Source organism: Ovis canadensis, chromosome 15 (assembly GCF_042477335.2).
Source record: "Ovis canadensis isolate MfBH-ARS-UI-01 breed Bighorn chromosome 15, ARS-UI_OviCan_v2, whole genome shotgun sequence".
Classification (NCBI taxonomy): domain Eukaryota; kingdom Metazoa; phylum Chordata; class Mammalia; order Artiodactyla; family Bovidae; genus Ovis; species Ovis canadensis.
The window spans coordinates 59,926,269-59,943,764 of NC_091259.1; the positions used below are offsets into that span (position 1 = coordinate 59,926,269).

General features: G+C 39.2%; 1 protein-coding gene and 1 pseudogene across 5 annotated transcripts in view; both read right to left on the reverse strand.

Annotated features, from left to right (window-relative positions):
* The window catches only part of FAM168A (family with sequence similarity 168 member A), a 206,907-nt gene that overhangs the window by 35,339 nt on the left and 154,072 nt on the right, over positions 1-17,496 (reverse strand). The gene's annotated exons all lie outside the window — the stretch shown is intronic.
* On the reverse strand, positions 13,977-14,076 carry LOC138421423 (U6 spliceosomal RNA; annotated as a pseudogene).

Genomic DNA, 17,496 nt, shown 5'->3' on the forward strand with positions numbered 1-17,496 from the left:
ATATATAAATTTCATGCACGAAGGCATGAAAATGTATGCCATATCAGGCAAATGACAAACAGTTCAGTATGATTGGGTTTATAGAGTGTGGGTAAGAGTATCAGGAAATGAAGATTTAAAAAATACACTGGTAGTAGGTTGTGAAGAGATCTGAATGCCAGGCGAAGGCATGGAATTTATCAGTAAATAATCTACTGAAGGTGGTGGTACAGTGGGTAAGAATCTGCCTGTGAATGCTGGGGACACAGGCTCGATCCCTGGTTCAGGAAGATTCCACATGCTGAGGAGCAACTAAGCCTGTGTGCCACAACTACTGAGCTTGAGCTCTAGAGTCTCCATGCCACAAACACTGAATCTTGTGCTGCTTAGAGCCTGTGCTCCACAACAAGAGAAGTCACCACGAGAAGCCTGTGCACCTCAGTGAAGAGTAGCCTGAACACAGCAACGAGTACCCAGCACAGCCAAAATTAAATAATTAATTTATAAAAAGAATCCACTGGAGGATTTTAAACTGGGGAGTTTCAGATTTGTGTTCTATAAAAACGACTCTAGTAGCAACACAGAAAGGGGTTTGGAGTTGATGAGATCAGAAGAGGAGGAACCAGATGGGAAGTTGTGGCAACAGCCCAAAGGCAAAGCTAAAACTAACAATGGGACAAAGACAGGGAAAGGACAAAGATGTTTAGGAGACAGAGCTCACAAAACTTCATCCTGATAGCAAAATTGTTTTTATTGCTTTGAGTTGACAAGCTACAAAGTAAAGATGGGAAATATTTTAATTGCAGTTTGTGGGCTTTTTCTCTCTTTTCTTCAACAAGCAGGAGGAAAGAAAAATTAAATGGACCCTTGAATATGTGAGTTCCAGGGGGAAAAAAGGCCTAAATCTTAATTGTTCTTACTGTTAGGAGGCCTGGCTGCTAAGAGTGATTTCCTGGTGAGAATGTAGGTCGGTGAAGGAGGCAGCAGCCCTGCAGTGCTGGCTCCAGACCAGCCCACTGACCTGAATATGAGGTTGCCAGTACTATGGATTCAAAGCCCACCCGCCCAGCCTGCCATTGCTGAGCCCCAGGATATAAGGGTGTGAGTGAGGCACTGTTCTTAGTTGTGGCAAGGCTACTTCCCCTGAGGTAACAAGAAAGGGAGGACTATCCAGTAATCAACTGTGCACCAGTTATGCTGCACCTTCAGGGAGAACTCACCCATCAGGTGAGAGGCACTAACCTGTGGGTCATCCACCTTGGCTGGCCAGGAAGAGAAAGGCTGCTAAAACCAGACCAGGCTTAGTTTGATAGTCTTTAGTGGAAAAAAAAAAAAATCACAAAAAAACAGAGATAAGAAAATAGGCTATATTAAAGCTAATAATAAAACTACTCCTAAGTAAGCAGGTAAATCGGTTGCTCAGTACAAAACATTCTTTTACAAACCTAAAAAATATTTCCAAAGTTCCCTATCTGCCAGTATGAGATAAATTTTAATGGAAAATAGATGACCTAGTCTGTCTCAATTACCAATCCAGGAGTGTGTTGCCGCTGCTCCCTACCCCACCCCAAATCTATCGGTATAAGACAGGTGGGAGGTAGTCAGCACTTTACAGATTGTTTGGTGCAAGGTTTCTGCTCTCCCTGCACTTCTTTTTTAAAAGAGAGAAAAAAGCAGTTGAAATTTTGCAAATTGATGATTTGGTCCATGAATCCCTTTTCCTTCTAGATCAATTCACTCTTTCATTTCACTGTTGTGTTTCACAAGATCTGGTAAAGGGAAGAATCCTGCTCAAATTCAGTAAAATATACTGGGATACTTGGTTTTCCATGTGAAGAAAAAATATTAGATCCACCTCACACTTCTCTAATTCCAGAAAGATCAAAGACCTAAATTAAAGAAACAAAAAGTTTAAAACTATCAGAAAAAAAATAGTAGAATATCAGCTTGACCCTGGGATTAGAAAGTATTGGGCTTCCCTGGTGGCACAGAGGTTAAAGCGTCTCCCTGCAATGTGGGAGACCTGGGTTCGATCCCTGGGTTGGGAAGATCCCCTGGAGAAGGAAATGGCAACCCACTCCAGTATTCTTGCCTGGAGAATCCCATGGACGGAGGAGCTTGGTGGTCTACAGTCCACGGGTCGCAAAGAGTCAGACACGACTGAGCGACTTCACTTCACTTCACTTAGAAAGTATTTCTTAGATGAGACCAAAACAAACAAACAGGAAACTATAAAAGGTTGATAAATTTAACTTCTCAAAATTTAAATCTGTATGACAAGATGCTATTATAATATATAATAATAATATAAACAGTTAAAAAAACAAGCACAGAGTGAGAAAATATATTTATCACACATCTAAAATAGACTCTTGAGAGTCCCTTGGATGGCAAGGAGATTCAACCCAGTCCATCCTAAAGGAAATCAGTCCTGAATATTCATTGGAAGGACGGATGTTGAAGCTGAAACTCTAATACTGTGGCCACCTGATGCAAAGAACTGACTCATTAGAAAAGACCCTGATGCTAGGAAAGATTGAAGGTGGAAGGAGAAGGGGATGACAGAGGATGAGATGATTAGATGATTGGATGGCATCACTGACTCAATGGACATAAGTTTGAGTAAACTCCGGGAGTTGGTGATGGACAGGGAGGCCTGGCATGCTGCAGTCCATGGGGTCACAGAGTTGGACACAACTGAGTGACCGAACTGAACTGAAAAAAGAACTAGTATCCAGAATAAAGAACTCATATTAATCAATAAGAAAATGAAAATAAACCAACAGAATCTCATCATGCAATTCACAGAAAAAAAATCACTCAAATGACTTGGGAGATGGAGGAGAAAAGAAAAAGATGTCCAAAGATACTAGTAATCAGCAAAACACAAGTAGATGGGATATAATATCACTTCAAACCTATCAGACTAACAAACATTAACAAATAAGTCTGACAGTATCTAGTGTTAGGAAGAATCTGAAACAATGGGAGTCAGTAAAAGCATTATGAAAAGCAATTTTGTAATACTAAAAAGAGACACACAACCTAGCAGAATCTGTTTCTAAGACTATAGGCTTGGGAAATTGTAAGCTGAGCTGGGCTTTGTGGGACAGGAAGGATACTGACAGGCAAAGATAAAAGCACTGGCATTCCCAAATAAACAGAGCAGTATAGGCAAGGCCATAGAGATAAGAAATCACCTGAGGAATAGCCATACTGTTTTTCAAAATGGCTATACCATATTTACACTCCCACAGGCAGTATATGAGAGTTTTAATTTCTCCATATGCTTGCCAACAATTGTTACTACCTGCCTTTTTAATTATAGCCATTTTAAGGGTATTAAGCAGAATCTCACTGTAGTTTTCAATCAGCATTTCCCCGATGACCAATGTTAAACATCTCCTATGTTTATCAGCCATTTGTACATCATCTCTGGATAACTGCCTATTCAGATTCTTTGCATATTTCTTAATTGGGTTGTTTCTTTTTAAATTACTGAGTTGTAAGAGTTCTTGACATATAGACACAGGTATAAGTCCCTTATTAGGTAATTTACAAATATTTTATCCCAAATATGTGGACTGACTTTTTGCTTTCTTGATGGTGTCTTTGAAGTACAAAAGTTTTTTTTAATTTTAATGAAATCCAATATACGAATTTTTTTCCTTTGGCTCCTTGTATTACTGGTGTCAATCTAAGAAACCCTTGACAAATCCAAGGTCACGAAGATTTATCTCCAAGTTTTCTTATAAGAATTTTATAGCTCTTATATTTAGGTCTTTGAACGATTTTGAGTTAATTTTTGCACATGGTGTAAAGCAGGGATCCTATTTCATTCTTTCATATGTGGATATCTAGTTGTTCCAGCACCATATGTTGAAAAGACTATTCTTTCCTCCACTGAATTGTTTTTGGTACCCTTGTTAAACAGTCACTGACTGTAAATGCAAGGGCTTATTTCTGGATACTCAATACAATTCCAGTGATCCATACGTCTATCCTTATGCCTGAACCATGCTGTCTTGATTACTGTAGCTTTTTAATAACTGGGAAATTGGGAAGTGTGGGTCTTCCAAATTTATTCTTTTTCAAGACTGTTTTGGCTAATATGGATCCTTTGAATTTCATGTGAATTTCAGGAACAGCTTATCAAAATATGCAAATAAGTCAGCTGGGATTCTGATAGCGATTATGTCGAATCTGGAGATCAACTGGGAAAATATCACCATCTTAAAAATATTAAACCTTTCAATCCACATGGGGCATTTTTCTAACTATTTAGATTTATAATTTCTTTCAAGAATGTTTTACAGTTTTCAGAGTAAACAATTTTATGCTTTTGTTAAATTTATTCCGTTTTTGTTTGATGCTATTATGAACAGAATTGCTTCATAATTTCAGTTTTGGATTGTCTACTACAATTGAATAGACTGACTTCTGTGTATTGATCTTGTATCTCGCAACCCTATTGAAAACATTTACTAGTTCTGACAGTTTTTGCATGGATTCCTCAGAATTTTCTCTATGTAAGATTGCTTCATCTGCAAATACAGACAGTTTTAATTCTTCTTTTCCAATCTGGATGGCTTTTTCTTTCATTTTCTTGCCCAACTGCCCTGGTTAAAACCTCCAGCACAATGTTCAATAGAAGTGATGATACTGGACATCCTTGTCCTGTTCACAGTGTTACGGGAAAAGCATTCAGTCCTTTTCTGTTAAGTATGATGATAGCCATGGGTTTTCACAGATGTCCTTTATTAGGCTGAGAAACTTCCTTCTATTCCTATTTTGCTGACTTGCTTATTTGTTTTCTTAAATAATGAAAGGGTATCAGAGTTTGTCAAAAGCTTTTTCTTCATCTATAGAGATGATTATGTGAGTTCTGTCCTTTAATGTTTTAATATGATGTGTTACACTGATTGATTTTCCTATTATGAGTGGCTCTTGCACCTATGGGATAAATCCCACTTGGTTGTAGTATATAATATAACCATTTCTATAAGTTATTGCTCATTTTGCTAGAATCTTGTTGAGGACTTTCACATTTATGGGATATTGGTCTATAGTTTTCTTATGATGTCTTTGTCTGGTTTTGGTATCAGGACAGTATTTGCCTTATAGAATGATTCCCCCCTCTTCTATTTTTTGGAGGACTCTTAAGAGGGTTAGTGTTAATTCTCATTTAAATATTTGTTAGAACTCACCAAGAAAGCTATCTGTCCTGGGCTTTTCTTTATGGAAAGTTTGTTGGTTGGTTGTTTGTCTTTCTAATACAGATCTTCCCTGACTTATGATGGGGTTACATCCTGATAAGTTGAAAATATTGTAAGTTGAAAATGTATTTAACATACCTAATCTACCAAACATGATAGTGTAACCTAGCCTACAATTAAATATGCTTGGAACACTTACATTAGCCTATAGATGGACAAAATCATCTAACACAAAGTCTGTTTTATAATAAAGTATTATATATTTTATTTAATTTACTGAATATTGTATTCAAAGTTGAAAACAGAATGGTCGTGTGGGTACAGAATGGTTTTAAGTGTGTTGGTTGTTATCCATATGATCATGTGGCTGACTGGGAGTTGCTGCTCGTTGCTGCTGCCCAGCATCATGAGAAACTATAATACTGCGTGTTGCTCGCTCAGGAAAATGTCAGAATTCAAAATCTGAAGTATAGCTTCTACTGAATATGTACCAGTCTCACACCATTGCAAAGGTGAAAAATCCCAAGTCAAACCATTATTATTAAGTCAGGGACCATATACAATTTGTCCATTTCACCTAGATATCTGATCTGTTGTCATACAACTGTTCACAGTATTCCCTTATAATCCTTATTTCTGTAAAGTCAGTAGTAATGCTCCCTATATCATTCCTGATTTTAGTAATTTAAGTCTTCTCTCTTTTATTCTTAATCAGTCTAGTTTGTTAATAAAAGTTTGTTATTTTGTTGCTCTTTTTAAAGAAACAACTTTTGGTTTATTGATTAAAAAATTTTTTTTAATTTCACTGATTTTTGCTCTAATCTTTATTATTTCCTTGTCTTGCTTAAGGTTTAGTCTGCTCTTTCCCCTCCTCCAGAGTGTTAAGGTGAGAAGTTACGTTACTGAGTTGAGGTTATTCTTCATTTTTTATATAGGCTTTTATAGCTATAAATTTTCTTCTAAGTACTACTTTAGCTATATCCCGTAAGTCTTGGTCAGATGTATTTCACTCATCTCCAACTATTTTCTAGTTTCCCTTGCGATTTCTTCTTTGGCCCACTGATTATTCAAGAGCATGTTATTTAATTGTCACTAAATTCTAAACTTATTATTGATTTATAATTCCAATCCACTGTGATTGAAGAGCATAATCTGTATGAGTTCACTCTTTTAAATGAGAGTTGTTTTATGGCCTAGCACACAGTCTATCCTGGAGAAGGTTATATGTGTTCTGGAAAATAATTAAATTCTTCTGATTGTCAAAGCCTGTTGTTGGGTGTCCTACAGATATCTGTTAGGTGTAGCTGGTGTACAGTGCTGTTTAAGTCTTCTATTTCTTTGTTGATCTTTTGCATAGTTGTTCAATCCATTATTGAAAGAGAGGTACTGAAGTCTTCAATTACTACTGTTGAACCATCTTTTGCTTTCATTTCTGTTAGCTTTTATTTCATGTATTTTGGGGCTCTGTTATGAAGTATATGTTTATAACTGTTTTACCTTCATGAATGACTCCTTCATTATTATAAAATGTCCTTCATTAACTCTAGTAACATTATGGTTATTGTTATTTTAAAGGCTATTCTGTCTGATAATAGTATAACCACCCTAGCTATCTCGTGGTTCCTATTACATCATCATCTTCCATTCTTTTACTTTCAACTTTTTTGTATCTTTGAATCTAAAATACATCTCCTATAGATATCAAATTCTTGAATCTTTAAAAAAAAAAATCACTATGACAATATCTGCTTTTTAACTGGACACAGAGCAGATTTAGTGAAGCTATTGGAACAGTTCAGTTCAGTTCAGTTCAATCGTTCAGTCGTGTCCGACTCTTTGCCACCCCATGAATCTCAGCATGCCAGGCCTCCCTGTCCATCACCAACTCCTGGAATTTGCTCAAACTCACGTCCAATGAGTCGATGATGCCATCCAGCCATCTCATCCTCTGTCGTCCCCTTCTCCTCCTGCCCCCAATCCCTCTCAGCATCAGAGTCTTTTCCAATGAGTCAACTCTTCGCATGAGATGGCCAAAGTTTTGGAGTTTCAACTTCAGCATCAGTCCTTCCAATGAACACCCAGGACTGATCTCCTTTAGAATGGACTGGTTGGATCTCCTTGCAGTCCAAGGGACTCTCAAGAGTCTTCTTCAACACCGCAGTTCAAAAGCATCAATTCTTCAGCGCTCAGCTTTCTTCACAGTCCAACTCTCACATCCATACATGACCACTGGAAAAACCATAGCCTTGACTAGACAGACCTTTGTTGGCAAAGTAATGTCTCTGCTTTTAAATATGCTATCTAGATTGGTCATAACTTTTCTTCCAAGGAGTAAGAGTCTTTTAATTTCATGTAGGTTGTGTTAAAACATAAGTAAAAATGTTGATAGTAAAGGAACAGAGTGGCTATAACAGCCTGAAGAAGTAGGAGGATACAGAGGAATTTTCCATTTCGAATGAAGGAAAGACATTTCTCCTCCTGAAAAATGAACGAAATTAGGGGCATAGATCTAAATGCATCTTTATTTATGCTCAGGTAGTTAACACTCTTACATTCATTTTATCATCCTGAAGCCTGCATCATTTTAGACTTTCTTAGCTAGCCCTTTCCCAGTGCTTGAATTAGCTGTAGGCTAGAAGGCCAAAAATTCAACTTTTTTGGATTGTGTATATATTAAAAGTTAATACCTGAGTGATTGCCTTCAAAAGTGAGCTAATAAACAAGCTGTGGTCAACTCAATTAAATAAATATGTTAACACTTATGACGCTTTAGGTACTACAACAAGTGCAAAATGAAAAGACAATCTTTGCCCTCTATGAACTCTTTTCCTCTATGAGAAAGACAAACATTTAAGTAACCCTGGAATTCGGTATCTTCCAATAAAGGCTGTCAAAGAGGAAAATACAAAGAGCTGTAGAACTGGGAAGAAGGACAGAAAGAATAGCAACTAACCTGACTCCTTTTCCCTCCAATTTGGTCTGGCTTCTGGATTGGAGAGGCTGCTGCAATTCTGAGTTAGTTACAAGAGAGACTTTTAAGTAGAGTGTTATTTTTGTTCAGATCATGTACTTTCCCTTACTTTTGACTCAAACAAGTAACACTGTAGTGGACATTTGGAGGAGGTGTCAAATTGAGACAAACTGCACAGTGCTTTAGAGACAGCAGGAGCTTCATTTACAGGTAGACCTAGATTCAAATCCCAGCTCTTTTACTTATTAGCTCTGTGACTTTGGGCAAATCAATTCTCAGAGCTTTTGTTTTGGTATTTTAAAAAATAGACAATAATTCATTTAATTGTTTGATGTATGTTTTTTGAGTCATGTATGAATGTAAGAGTCAGACCATAAAGAAGGCTAAGCGCCAATGAACTGATGCTTTCAAACTGTGGTGCTGGAGAAGACTCCTCAGAGTCCCTTAGATAGCAAGGAGAGCAAATCAGTCAATCCTAAAGGAAATTAATCCTGAATATTCATTGGAAGGACTGATGCTGAAGCTCCAATACTCTGGCCACTTGATGCAAAGAGCTGACTCACTAGAAAAGACCCTGATGCTAGGAAAGATTGAGGGCAAGAGGAGAAGGGGGTGACAGAGGATGAAATGGCTAGACGGCATCACTGACTCAATGGATATGAGTCTGAGCAAACTATGGGAAATAGTGAAGGACAGGGAAGCCTGGCATGCTATAGTCCATGGGGTCTCAAAGAATTGGATGCAACTGAGCGACTGAATAACAACAACACTTTATGCTGGGACCAGTGCCTCTTTTTCCTTCTCCTGTATCTGCATATGAGTGGCTAGGGAAGAAAGCAGGGAAGTCCTGAACTTGCTTTGTAGACATCCATCTCAATATTCCTACTGACAGTCAGGAGAAGGGGTTTCCTGCTCTGGACGTCTTATGGTAGCCATCATAATCCAGCAGGAAGAACAGGGGCTCTGAAGGGAGGCAGTGTGGATTCAAAATCAACAGAGGTACCATGCAAAATACCTAGCATAAATACTTGGCACAGAGCGGTAAGTGCTTTAATAAATGTTAGTCCCCCACCCGTTTTGGAAATGGTTGCATTTGCCTGTAGATTTTAAGACTACTTAATGAAAAGCTTCTCAGTCTTCACTCATGTCCCTCACTCCTGCTTTTCCCTTTCCCTTACATGGCTCCAGGTGAGTAGACCTATCGCTATTTGGCCAAGCAGAGGCTAGACAAAAGCCATCTTAGTGTGTTTTTTTGTGGAAACATTGAATCAGTCATTATGCTTTCAGTTCAGTTCAGAAGCTCAGGTGTGTCCGACTCTTTGTCACCCCATGGACTGCAGCACCCCAGGTTTCCTGGTTTATCACCAACTCCCTGAGCTTGCTCAAATTCATGTCCATTGAGTCAGTGATGCCTTTGAATACAGGTAGTTGTTATGCTTTGAATATAGGAAACTTTTTGTGTGCAGTTGTGTGTATACTGTGTATTACAACCTTTTGTGCATTTTAAAGCATTTCTATCTCTTTAAAAATGTATAAATATCAGTGTCCCCATACTTCGGCATTTTAATTTCTCCATTATTTTCAGTCTGTTATTCTGTTTTGTGCTATTGATTAATAGTGAAAGTTAAAGCAACCTCAATGTCGACTAACAAGGCATTATCCAAAACAAATCTAAATGACACAATTCATAATTCCTTAAACAAACTAAGGTGTTACAGGACAGAACATAGCATATAACCTCATTTTTGTTGAAAAATAATGTGTAGAGGTCTAGAAAAAAGAGACAGTGTACTGTCTCTGGATCAGGATTGGGTTTTCCAATACGCTAAAATATGAATCATGTCTCAGCTCAAGGATCCCCAGAAAATGCTTCCACTTCAACACATTTCTTGTTTAGAGACGCCACTAAGTTACTATGTGACCTGGGCAAAGCCCTTATAATCCTTATCAAATCTTGAATCTCTTTCTGCATTTGAAAAATAATACTAACAGAAACTATTAAATGAACATCTCCCATATTTTTAGAGGTAAGAAAACTGAGACTCTGCAAAAATAAGTAATTTGCTCATGGTTATCTTAGTGACAGTTAAGACTGAAACCAGATCTGATAAAGAAAAAGAATGATAGGGAAATGGTGGACTCTATGAGTTTTATTTTTTTTTCCTCTTAACACAAAGAAGGCATCAGTAGACCATTCTTTGTATAACAAAAATGATACTGTACAGTCTGTTGGATTGAATTAGAAGTTGCACTGATTTACAATTAACTCATGGCTGAGTACTCAGATCAATCTAATCTTCTAAATTTTATGGTTTGTTTTATTGTGGCCTATAATCAGTTGAAATCACAAGGGGAAGTTCAAGAGCCTTACATGCTATAGAGGAAGGAACATTTCTCAACTCTTGAGTAGGTGAATGATCCCAGGCAAGTTACTTAACTATTCTGTACCTCAGTTTCCAAATCTGTAAGATGGGACTAGCACCATCTTGCCATGTAATTACCAAGTTGCATTAAATTTAGAAATCCCAGCACTAGAATAAAAGCAGATTCCTCAAGTGTTATGAGAAAATTATCTGAGAAACATCTTTAAGGACACACACTGGCCTCAGTACTGCCAAGAACTCAGTGAAAAAGGCATAACTGTGCAAACTGTCACCTAAGCCAGAGGAAAGTGAAAGTGAAGTCACTCAGTCGTGTCCGACTCTTTGCGACCCCAAAGACTGTAGCCTACCAGGCTCCTCTGTCCATGGGATTTTCCAGGCAATAGTACTGGAGTGGACTGCCATTTCCTTCTCCAGGGGATCTTCCCAACCCAGGGCTCGAACCCGGGTCTTCCCCATTATAGACAGGCCTTTACCGTCTGAGCCACCAGGGAAGTCCTGAGGTAAGGCCAGATTCCTCCTTTCTCTTATTGCCCAAATTCAACATCCAGTCCTAACTTACTAATTTATATTCCACACATATTAAATGTCTACTGAACTGAACTGAATGTAAGACACTGTTCTAAAAATGCCTCAAAGATGTCTCCACTCCTTGTTCACATTGCTTGACCAAACTATTTTTAGGGCTTCCCAACTTATTTTCTGACCTCTATTTTCTCTCTCTCCAATCCATCTACCTTCATCCAGAAAGACCTTTCAAAATTGCTACTATGGTGATCAAAGATAAAGTTTCAAACAAGTATCCAAACAGGGATAAAGGTTATTCCTAAGGATTAAGTTACAAATTTCCTTAGCATGACATAAAGACTCTTCAATTCTGGCTCCTATCTATTTGAATGTCCTATTATTTCCTCTTTTGCCAATCTTGGCCTGGTACTTCACCAATACCGAACACACAACTATTCTAGCATACTGAATTCAACTGTCACTATTCAGGCTATCCCCAATGCTCGGATTGTCCTTCCCTTGCCCTTCACTTTATTCCCTTCTTCAAGAAGTCTCCCATAATCTTCGTCTCACCAGACCTGATTAGGGGTCCCTTCTGGCTACTCTTTTTTTATTTGTTTGGGTTTTCGTTTCTGGGCTTGAGCTTTCTCTAGTTTCAGGTGAGGGCTACTGCCCAGTTGCAGTGTGCAGGCTTCTCACTGTGATGGCATCTCTAGCTGTGGAGCCCAGGCTCTAGGACATCAGGTTCAGCAGTTGTGGCCCATGGGCTTAGTCACAGAGGCTTGTAGGATCTTCCTAGGAAGATCCCATGGAATCAAACCCATGTCCCCTGAATTGGCATGTGGATTCTTAACCACTGGACCATCAGGGAAGTCCCTCTAGCTACTCTTATAACTGGCTTTTCTTAAAGCTCTTATCAAATTATATTTCCGTTTTTCTCAAGTACTCATCCCTCAATACTGTGGATCTAGTATCAATCCAATGGTGACCTCTTCAGTCATATTTCTCTTGGTCTTTATATGTCCCAGCAGGGGCTTCTGTTTGTGATCTCACTATCCAAACACACTCTTTTATTTTTTTTAATTGATTGATGACTGCTTTACTATATTTGGTTTGATTTCTGCCATACATCAACATGAATTAGCCATAGGTGTATGTATGTCCCTTTCCTCTTGAATCTCCCTCCCACCTCCTACCCTTTCCCACCCCTCTAGGTTGTTACAGAGCCCAAATTTGAGTTCCCTGAGTCATAGAGCAAATTTTCATTGGCTATCTATATTTTACATATGGTAGTGTGTACACTTACATGCTACTCTCTCCATTCATCTCACCCTCTCCTTCCTCTTCCCTGCCCTTGTCCGAAGTCTGTTTTCTATGTCTGCATCTCAACTGCTGCCCTGTCAACAGGTTCATCAGTTCCATCTTTCTAGATCCCATATATATGTGTTAATATATGATCCCTGTTTTTCTCTTTCTGACTTCACTCTCTATAATAGGCTCTAGCTTCATTCACCTCATCAGAACTGTCTCAAATGTGTTCCTTTTAATGGGTGAGTAGTATTCCATTGTATATATGTACCACAGCTTCTTAGAGGAGCCTGGCGGGCTATAGTCCATGGGGTCACAGAGAGTTGGACTGACGATTGAGCAACTAACACACACACACACACACACCAGTTTCTTTATCTGTTTATCTGTCAACGGACATCTAGGTTGCTTCCATGTCCTAGCTGGTGTAAATAGTGCTCCAATGAACACTGGGGTACATGTATCTTTTTCAGTTTTGGTTTCCTCAGGGTATACACCTAGAAGTGGGATTGCTGGGTCATATGATGGTTCTAGTCTTTGTTTTTTAAAGGAATCTCTATACTGTGTTTCATGGTAGCTGTATTAATTTATACTCCCACCAACAGTGCAAGAGGGTTCTCTTTTTCTCCACACCCTCTCCAGAACTTGTTGCTTGTGAATTTTTTGATGATGGCCATTCTGATTGGTGTGAGGTGATATCTCCTTGTAGTTTTGATTTGCATTTCTCTGTGGTGTTAGAGAAGACTCTTGAGAGTCCCTTGGACTGCAAGGAGATCCAACTAGTCTATTCTGAAGGAGATCAACCCTGGGATTTCTTTGGAAGGAATGATGCTGAAGCTGAAACTCCAGTACTTTGGCCACCTCATGTGAAGAGTTGACTCATAGGAAAAGACTCTGATGCTGGGAGGGATTGGGGGCAGAAAGAGAAGGGGACGACAGAGGATGAGATGCCTGAATGGCATCACTGACTCGATGGACGCGAGTCTGAGTGAACTCCGGGAGATGGTGATGGACAGGGAGGCCTGGCGTGCTGCGATTCATGGGGTTGCAGAGAGTCAGACACGACTGAGCAACTGAACTGAACTGAACAGAGCAACACTGAGCATTTCTTCATGTGTTTATCAGCCATCTGTATGTCTTCTTTGGAGAAATGTCTTTTTTAGGTTTTTTGCCCACTTTTTGATTGGATTATTCATTTTTCTGGTATTGAGTTGTATGAGCTGCTTATATATTTTGGAAATTAATTCTTTGCCAGTTGTTTCATTTGCTATTATTTTCTCCCATTCTGAGGGTCATCTTTTTACCTTATTTACAGTTTCCTTTGCTGTGCAAAAACTTTTAAGTTTAATTAGGTCCCATTTATTTTTGTTTTTATTTCCATTATTCTAGGAGGTGCAAATCTACTCTATTTTTAGTCTCCCTCCTTCCCTAATCACACAGCCCATATGGCTGATGCCATGCATCTGGCCAAAAAGAACTTACCAGCTAACCACCATTTCTCTGCTGACTCAACTGCCACTGCAGAAAAAGGAGCATGGACTTTAGATTCAGATATGGGTTCTAATCTGTTTCATCATTTTGACTTCTGTGAATTCAGGCAAACTATCTTTTTAAAAAAATATGGAAGGCTTCACAAATTTGAATGTCATCCTTGCGTAGGCGCCATGCTAATCTCTGTATTGTTCCAATTTTAGTATATGTGCTGCCTAAGCAAGCATGAGGCAAACTATTATTTCCACTTACTGAGCTTTGGCATCCTCGTTTAAAATGGAACAATAATAACTTTGCAGAGTTGAGGTCATAATAATACTAGCAATAAAAATAATAATATTACTTACTGTGTGTCAACTATCATGCTACTGAATACTTTGCATTGATCTCATTTAATTTTCATAATCCTTTAATGAGGTTCCACTATTACCATTATTTTATAGATGAGGAAACCAACTAGAGAAGCTAACTTACTCATCCAGGTCATTTTGGTAGACCATGGGCTGGCTAACTCAATGCCCATTTCCAACCCCCTCTGCCCTCCTGAGGCTGGAAAAGTACCCACTTTCTCAGCCTTCCTATTCCTTAGGACTAGCCAAGTGGCCCAGTTCTGATCAAGGAAATATACACATAAGTCTCCTGGGGGAACTGTGGGAAAGCCATTGTTTTTCTAGTAAAAGGACAAGTATTTCGATGTTCCATCACCTTTTTTCCACCTCGGTCACAGAGGTGACGCCTACAACTATAGCAGTCATCCTAGAACAAGTGGGAAAAGCCAAAAGATTCAGGGGATAACAGTCTTGAAATCACAGACCTAATAAATCAATGCCATCTGCCACTGACCTCCAGATTTTTTTTATGTGAGAAAAATACACTTTTATTTGTTTAAACTACCATTAGTCAAGTCTTCCAGTAGCATCTTCAGGTATTTATATGTGGTACAGAGTAATTAAATGATAGAGCTCAGTTCAGATAGTCACTCAGTTGTGTGCAACTCTTTGTGACCCCATGGACTGCAGCACGCCAGGCCTCCCTGTCCATCATCAACTCCCAGAGTTTACTCAAACTCATGTCCATCGCATCGGTGATACCATCCAACCATCTCATCCTCTGTCATCCCATTCTCCTCCCTCCTTCAACCCTTCCCAGCAGCAGGGTCTTTTCCAATGAGTCAGTTCTTCACATCAGGTGGCCAAAGTATGAGTTTCAGCTTCAGCATCAGTCCTTCCAATGAATATTCAGGACTAATTTCCTTTAGGTTGGACTGCTTGAATCTCCTTGCAGTCCAAGGGACTCTCAAGAGTCTTCTCCAACACTACAGTTCAAAGTCCAACTCTCACATCCATATGTAACTACTAGAAAAACCATAGCTTTGACTAGATGGACCTTTGTTGGTAAAGTAATGTCTCTGCTTTTCAATATGCTGTCTAGGTTGGTCATACCTTTTCTTCCAAGGAGGAAGCATCTTTTAATTTCATGGCTGCAGTAACCATCTGCAGTGATTTTGGAGCCCCCCAAAATAAAGTCTCTCTCTATTTCCATTGTTTCCCCCTCTATTTGCCATGAAGTGATGGGACCGGATGCTATGATCTTAGTTTTCTGAATGTTGAGTTTTAAGCCAGCTTGTTCACTCTCCTCTTTCACTTTCATCAAGAGGCTCGTCAGTTCTTCTTCACTTTCTGCCATAAGAGTCGTGTTATCTGCATATCCAAGGTTATTGATATTTCTCCAAGCAATCTTGATTCCAGCTTATGCTTCAGCCAGCCCAGCATTTTGCATGATGTACTCTGCATATAAGTTAAATAAGCAGGGTGACAATATACAGTCTTGACGTACTCCTTTCCTGATTTGGAAAGGAGTCTGTTGTTCTATGTCCAGTTCTAACTGACCTGCATACAGATTTCTCAGGAGGCAGGTCAGGTGGTCTGGTAGTCCCATCTCTTGAAGAATTTTCCACAGTTTGCTGTGATCCACACAGTCAAAGGCCTTGGCATAGTCAATAAAGCAGAAGTAAATGTTTTTCTCAAACTCTCTTGCTTTTGCGATGATCCAGCAAGATGCTGGCAATTTAATCTCTGGTTCCTCTGCCTTTGTAAAATCCAGCTTGAAGATCTGGAAGTTCATGGTTCACATACTATTGAAGCTTGGCTTGGAGAATTTTGAGCATTACTTTGCTAGTGTGTGAGATAGAGTTAATAAGATTCAAAATTAGGGAGTCAATCATTAAGCTATATCAGAAACACCTGGCATTGGACTTGGCAAAGAATGGGTACTCAAATGATGAAAATGATTGTAATAATATCAATTACTTGGTCTACTTCTTCAACGCCTCCATGTTCCTCAAGAAACACAGAATTGTCAGTAACCTAAATCACAACAGAGTTGCTCAGAACAGGCCAACTCTATTGGACCTGCCCATCCCTCATGTCTGTACTTCTGAATTCAGTTCTCCCAGCTCAGGGGCCATCCTAAGTAGGGTAAAGGGAAGGAAGGTTTGGAGATAGATCTTGGCTGCTCACCCCAACTTATCTCATGGGCCACAAAGATTTCAGACTCCCTGCCATGCAAGTCTAAGATGAGAGAGTTCAAAGAACTAAGGAGAAACTTACAATCTTGGCAGCGTTTGTTGTGACAGTGATGGCCCAAGCTTCTCTCTCTGGCAGCCAGAGGCCTTTGGAGATAACAAGAAGTGTGGTTCTGTAGCTTAAACAAGACCAAGGGCTATTGATTTCTCTGCCTCTTTTCCTGCTGAGAGCGATAACAGCAAAAATCTGATTTAGACACTTAAATTCAAGTACCTTCGCCACCAGCTGAGCAATTTTCAAGTAATCACAAGTTTAACCTCACCCAACATATGTCCTTTTAAAGCCATGTTTTTTGGGGCCAATTATTTAGTTTTCCTAAGATGTATAGGGGAAAGGTAGACTTGTTGGCTATCTTCCTGAAAACTGTACCCTCTATTCCTCTGTCCAGGGTTTTGAGCAGCTTGCTCACAGACCTTCCAGTCTGTCTCGGAGGGGGCCAGCCACTCCTGTCACAGCTGACACAGGTGCCATAGCTGACATGTCTCCAAGCTAACATATTGCCTTTGTTTCTACAGCTGTTCAGAACCCAAAAGGTACTTCCTGGAGGAATGAAGACATTTACGATGGCAAGATTCCTAGACAAGCTCACTGAATTGGGAAAGAAGAAAAAAACTATTTATTAAACATTTAACTAAATGGCAGATTTGAGCATCAGAATCACCTAGGGAGCTTGTGAAAACACAGACTCCTGGGGAAGCTCTGGAGTTTGTAATTCAGTAGATCTGGGGTAGGGCCCAAGAATTTGTATTTCTAACAAATTCTTAGGCCTAGTGAGGACACTTAGAAGCCACTGCTAGAAGGTATAAATCTTTGAAAACTTACAGTTGGCTACCTTTTGTGAAAAGTCTCTCCAATCCTAAGAAGAGATACTCTATCCGGATATCATTTTGCTTACATCTTTTAAACAAACAAAAAACAATCCTTCCTACCCCACCCTCCAAAATCCCCCTAAAAGCAACTACTAACAGGTTTCTACAGATTTCTCTTTAAGGAAGGACTAGATTCCAAATGCTTCAGATCAGTGGGCAATGCCAGTGGGTTTTTAGAAGAGAAATTAT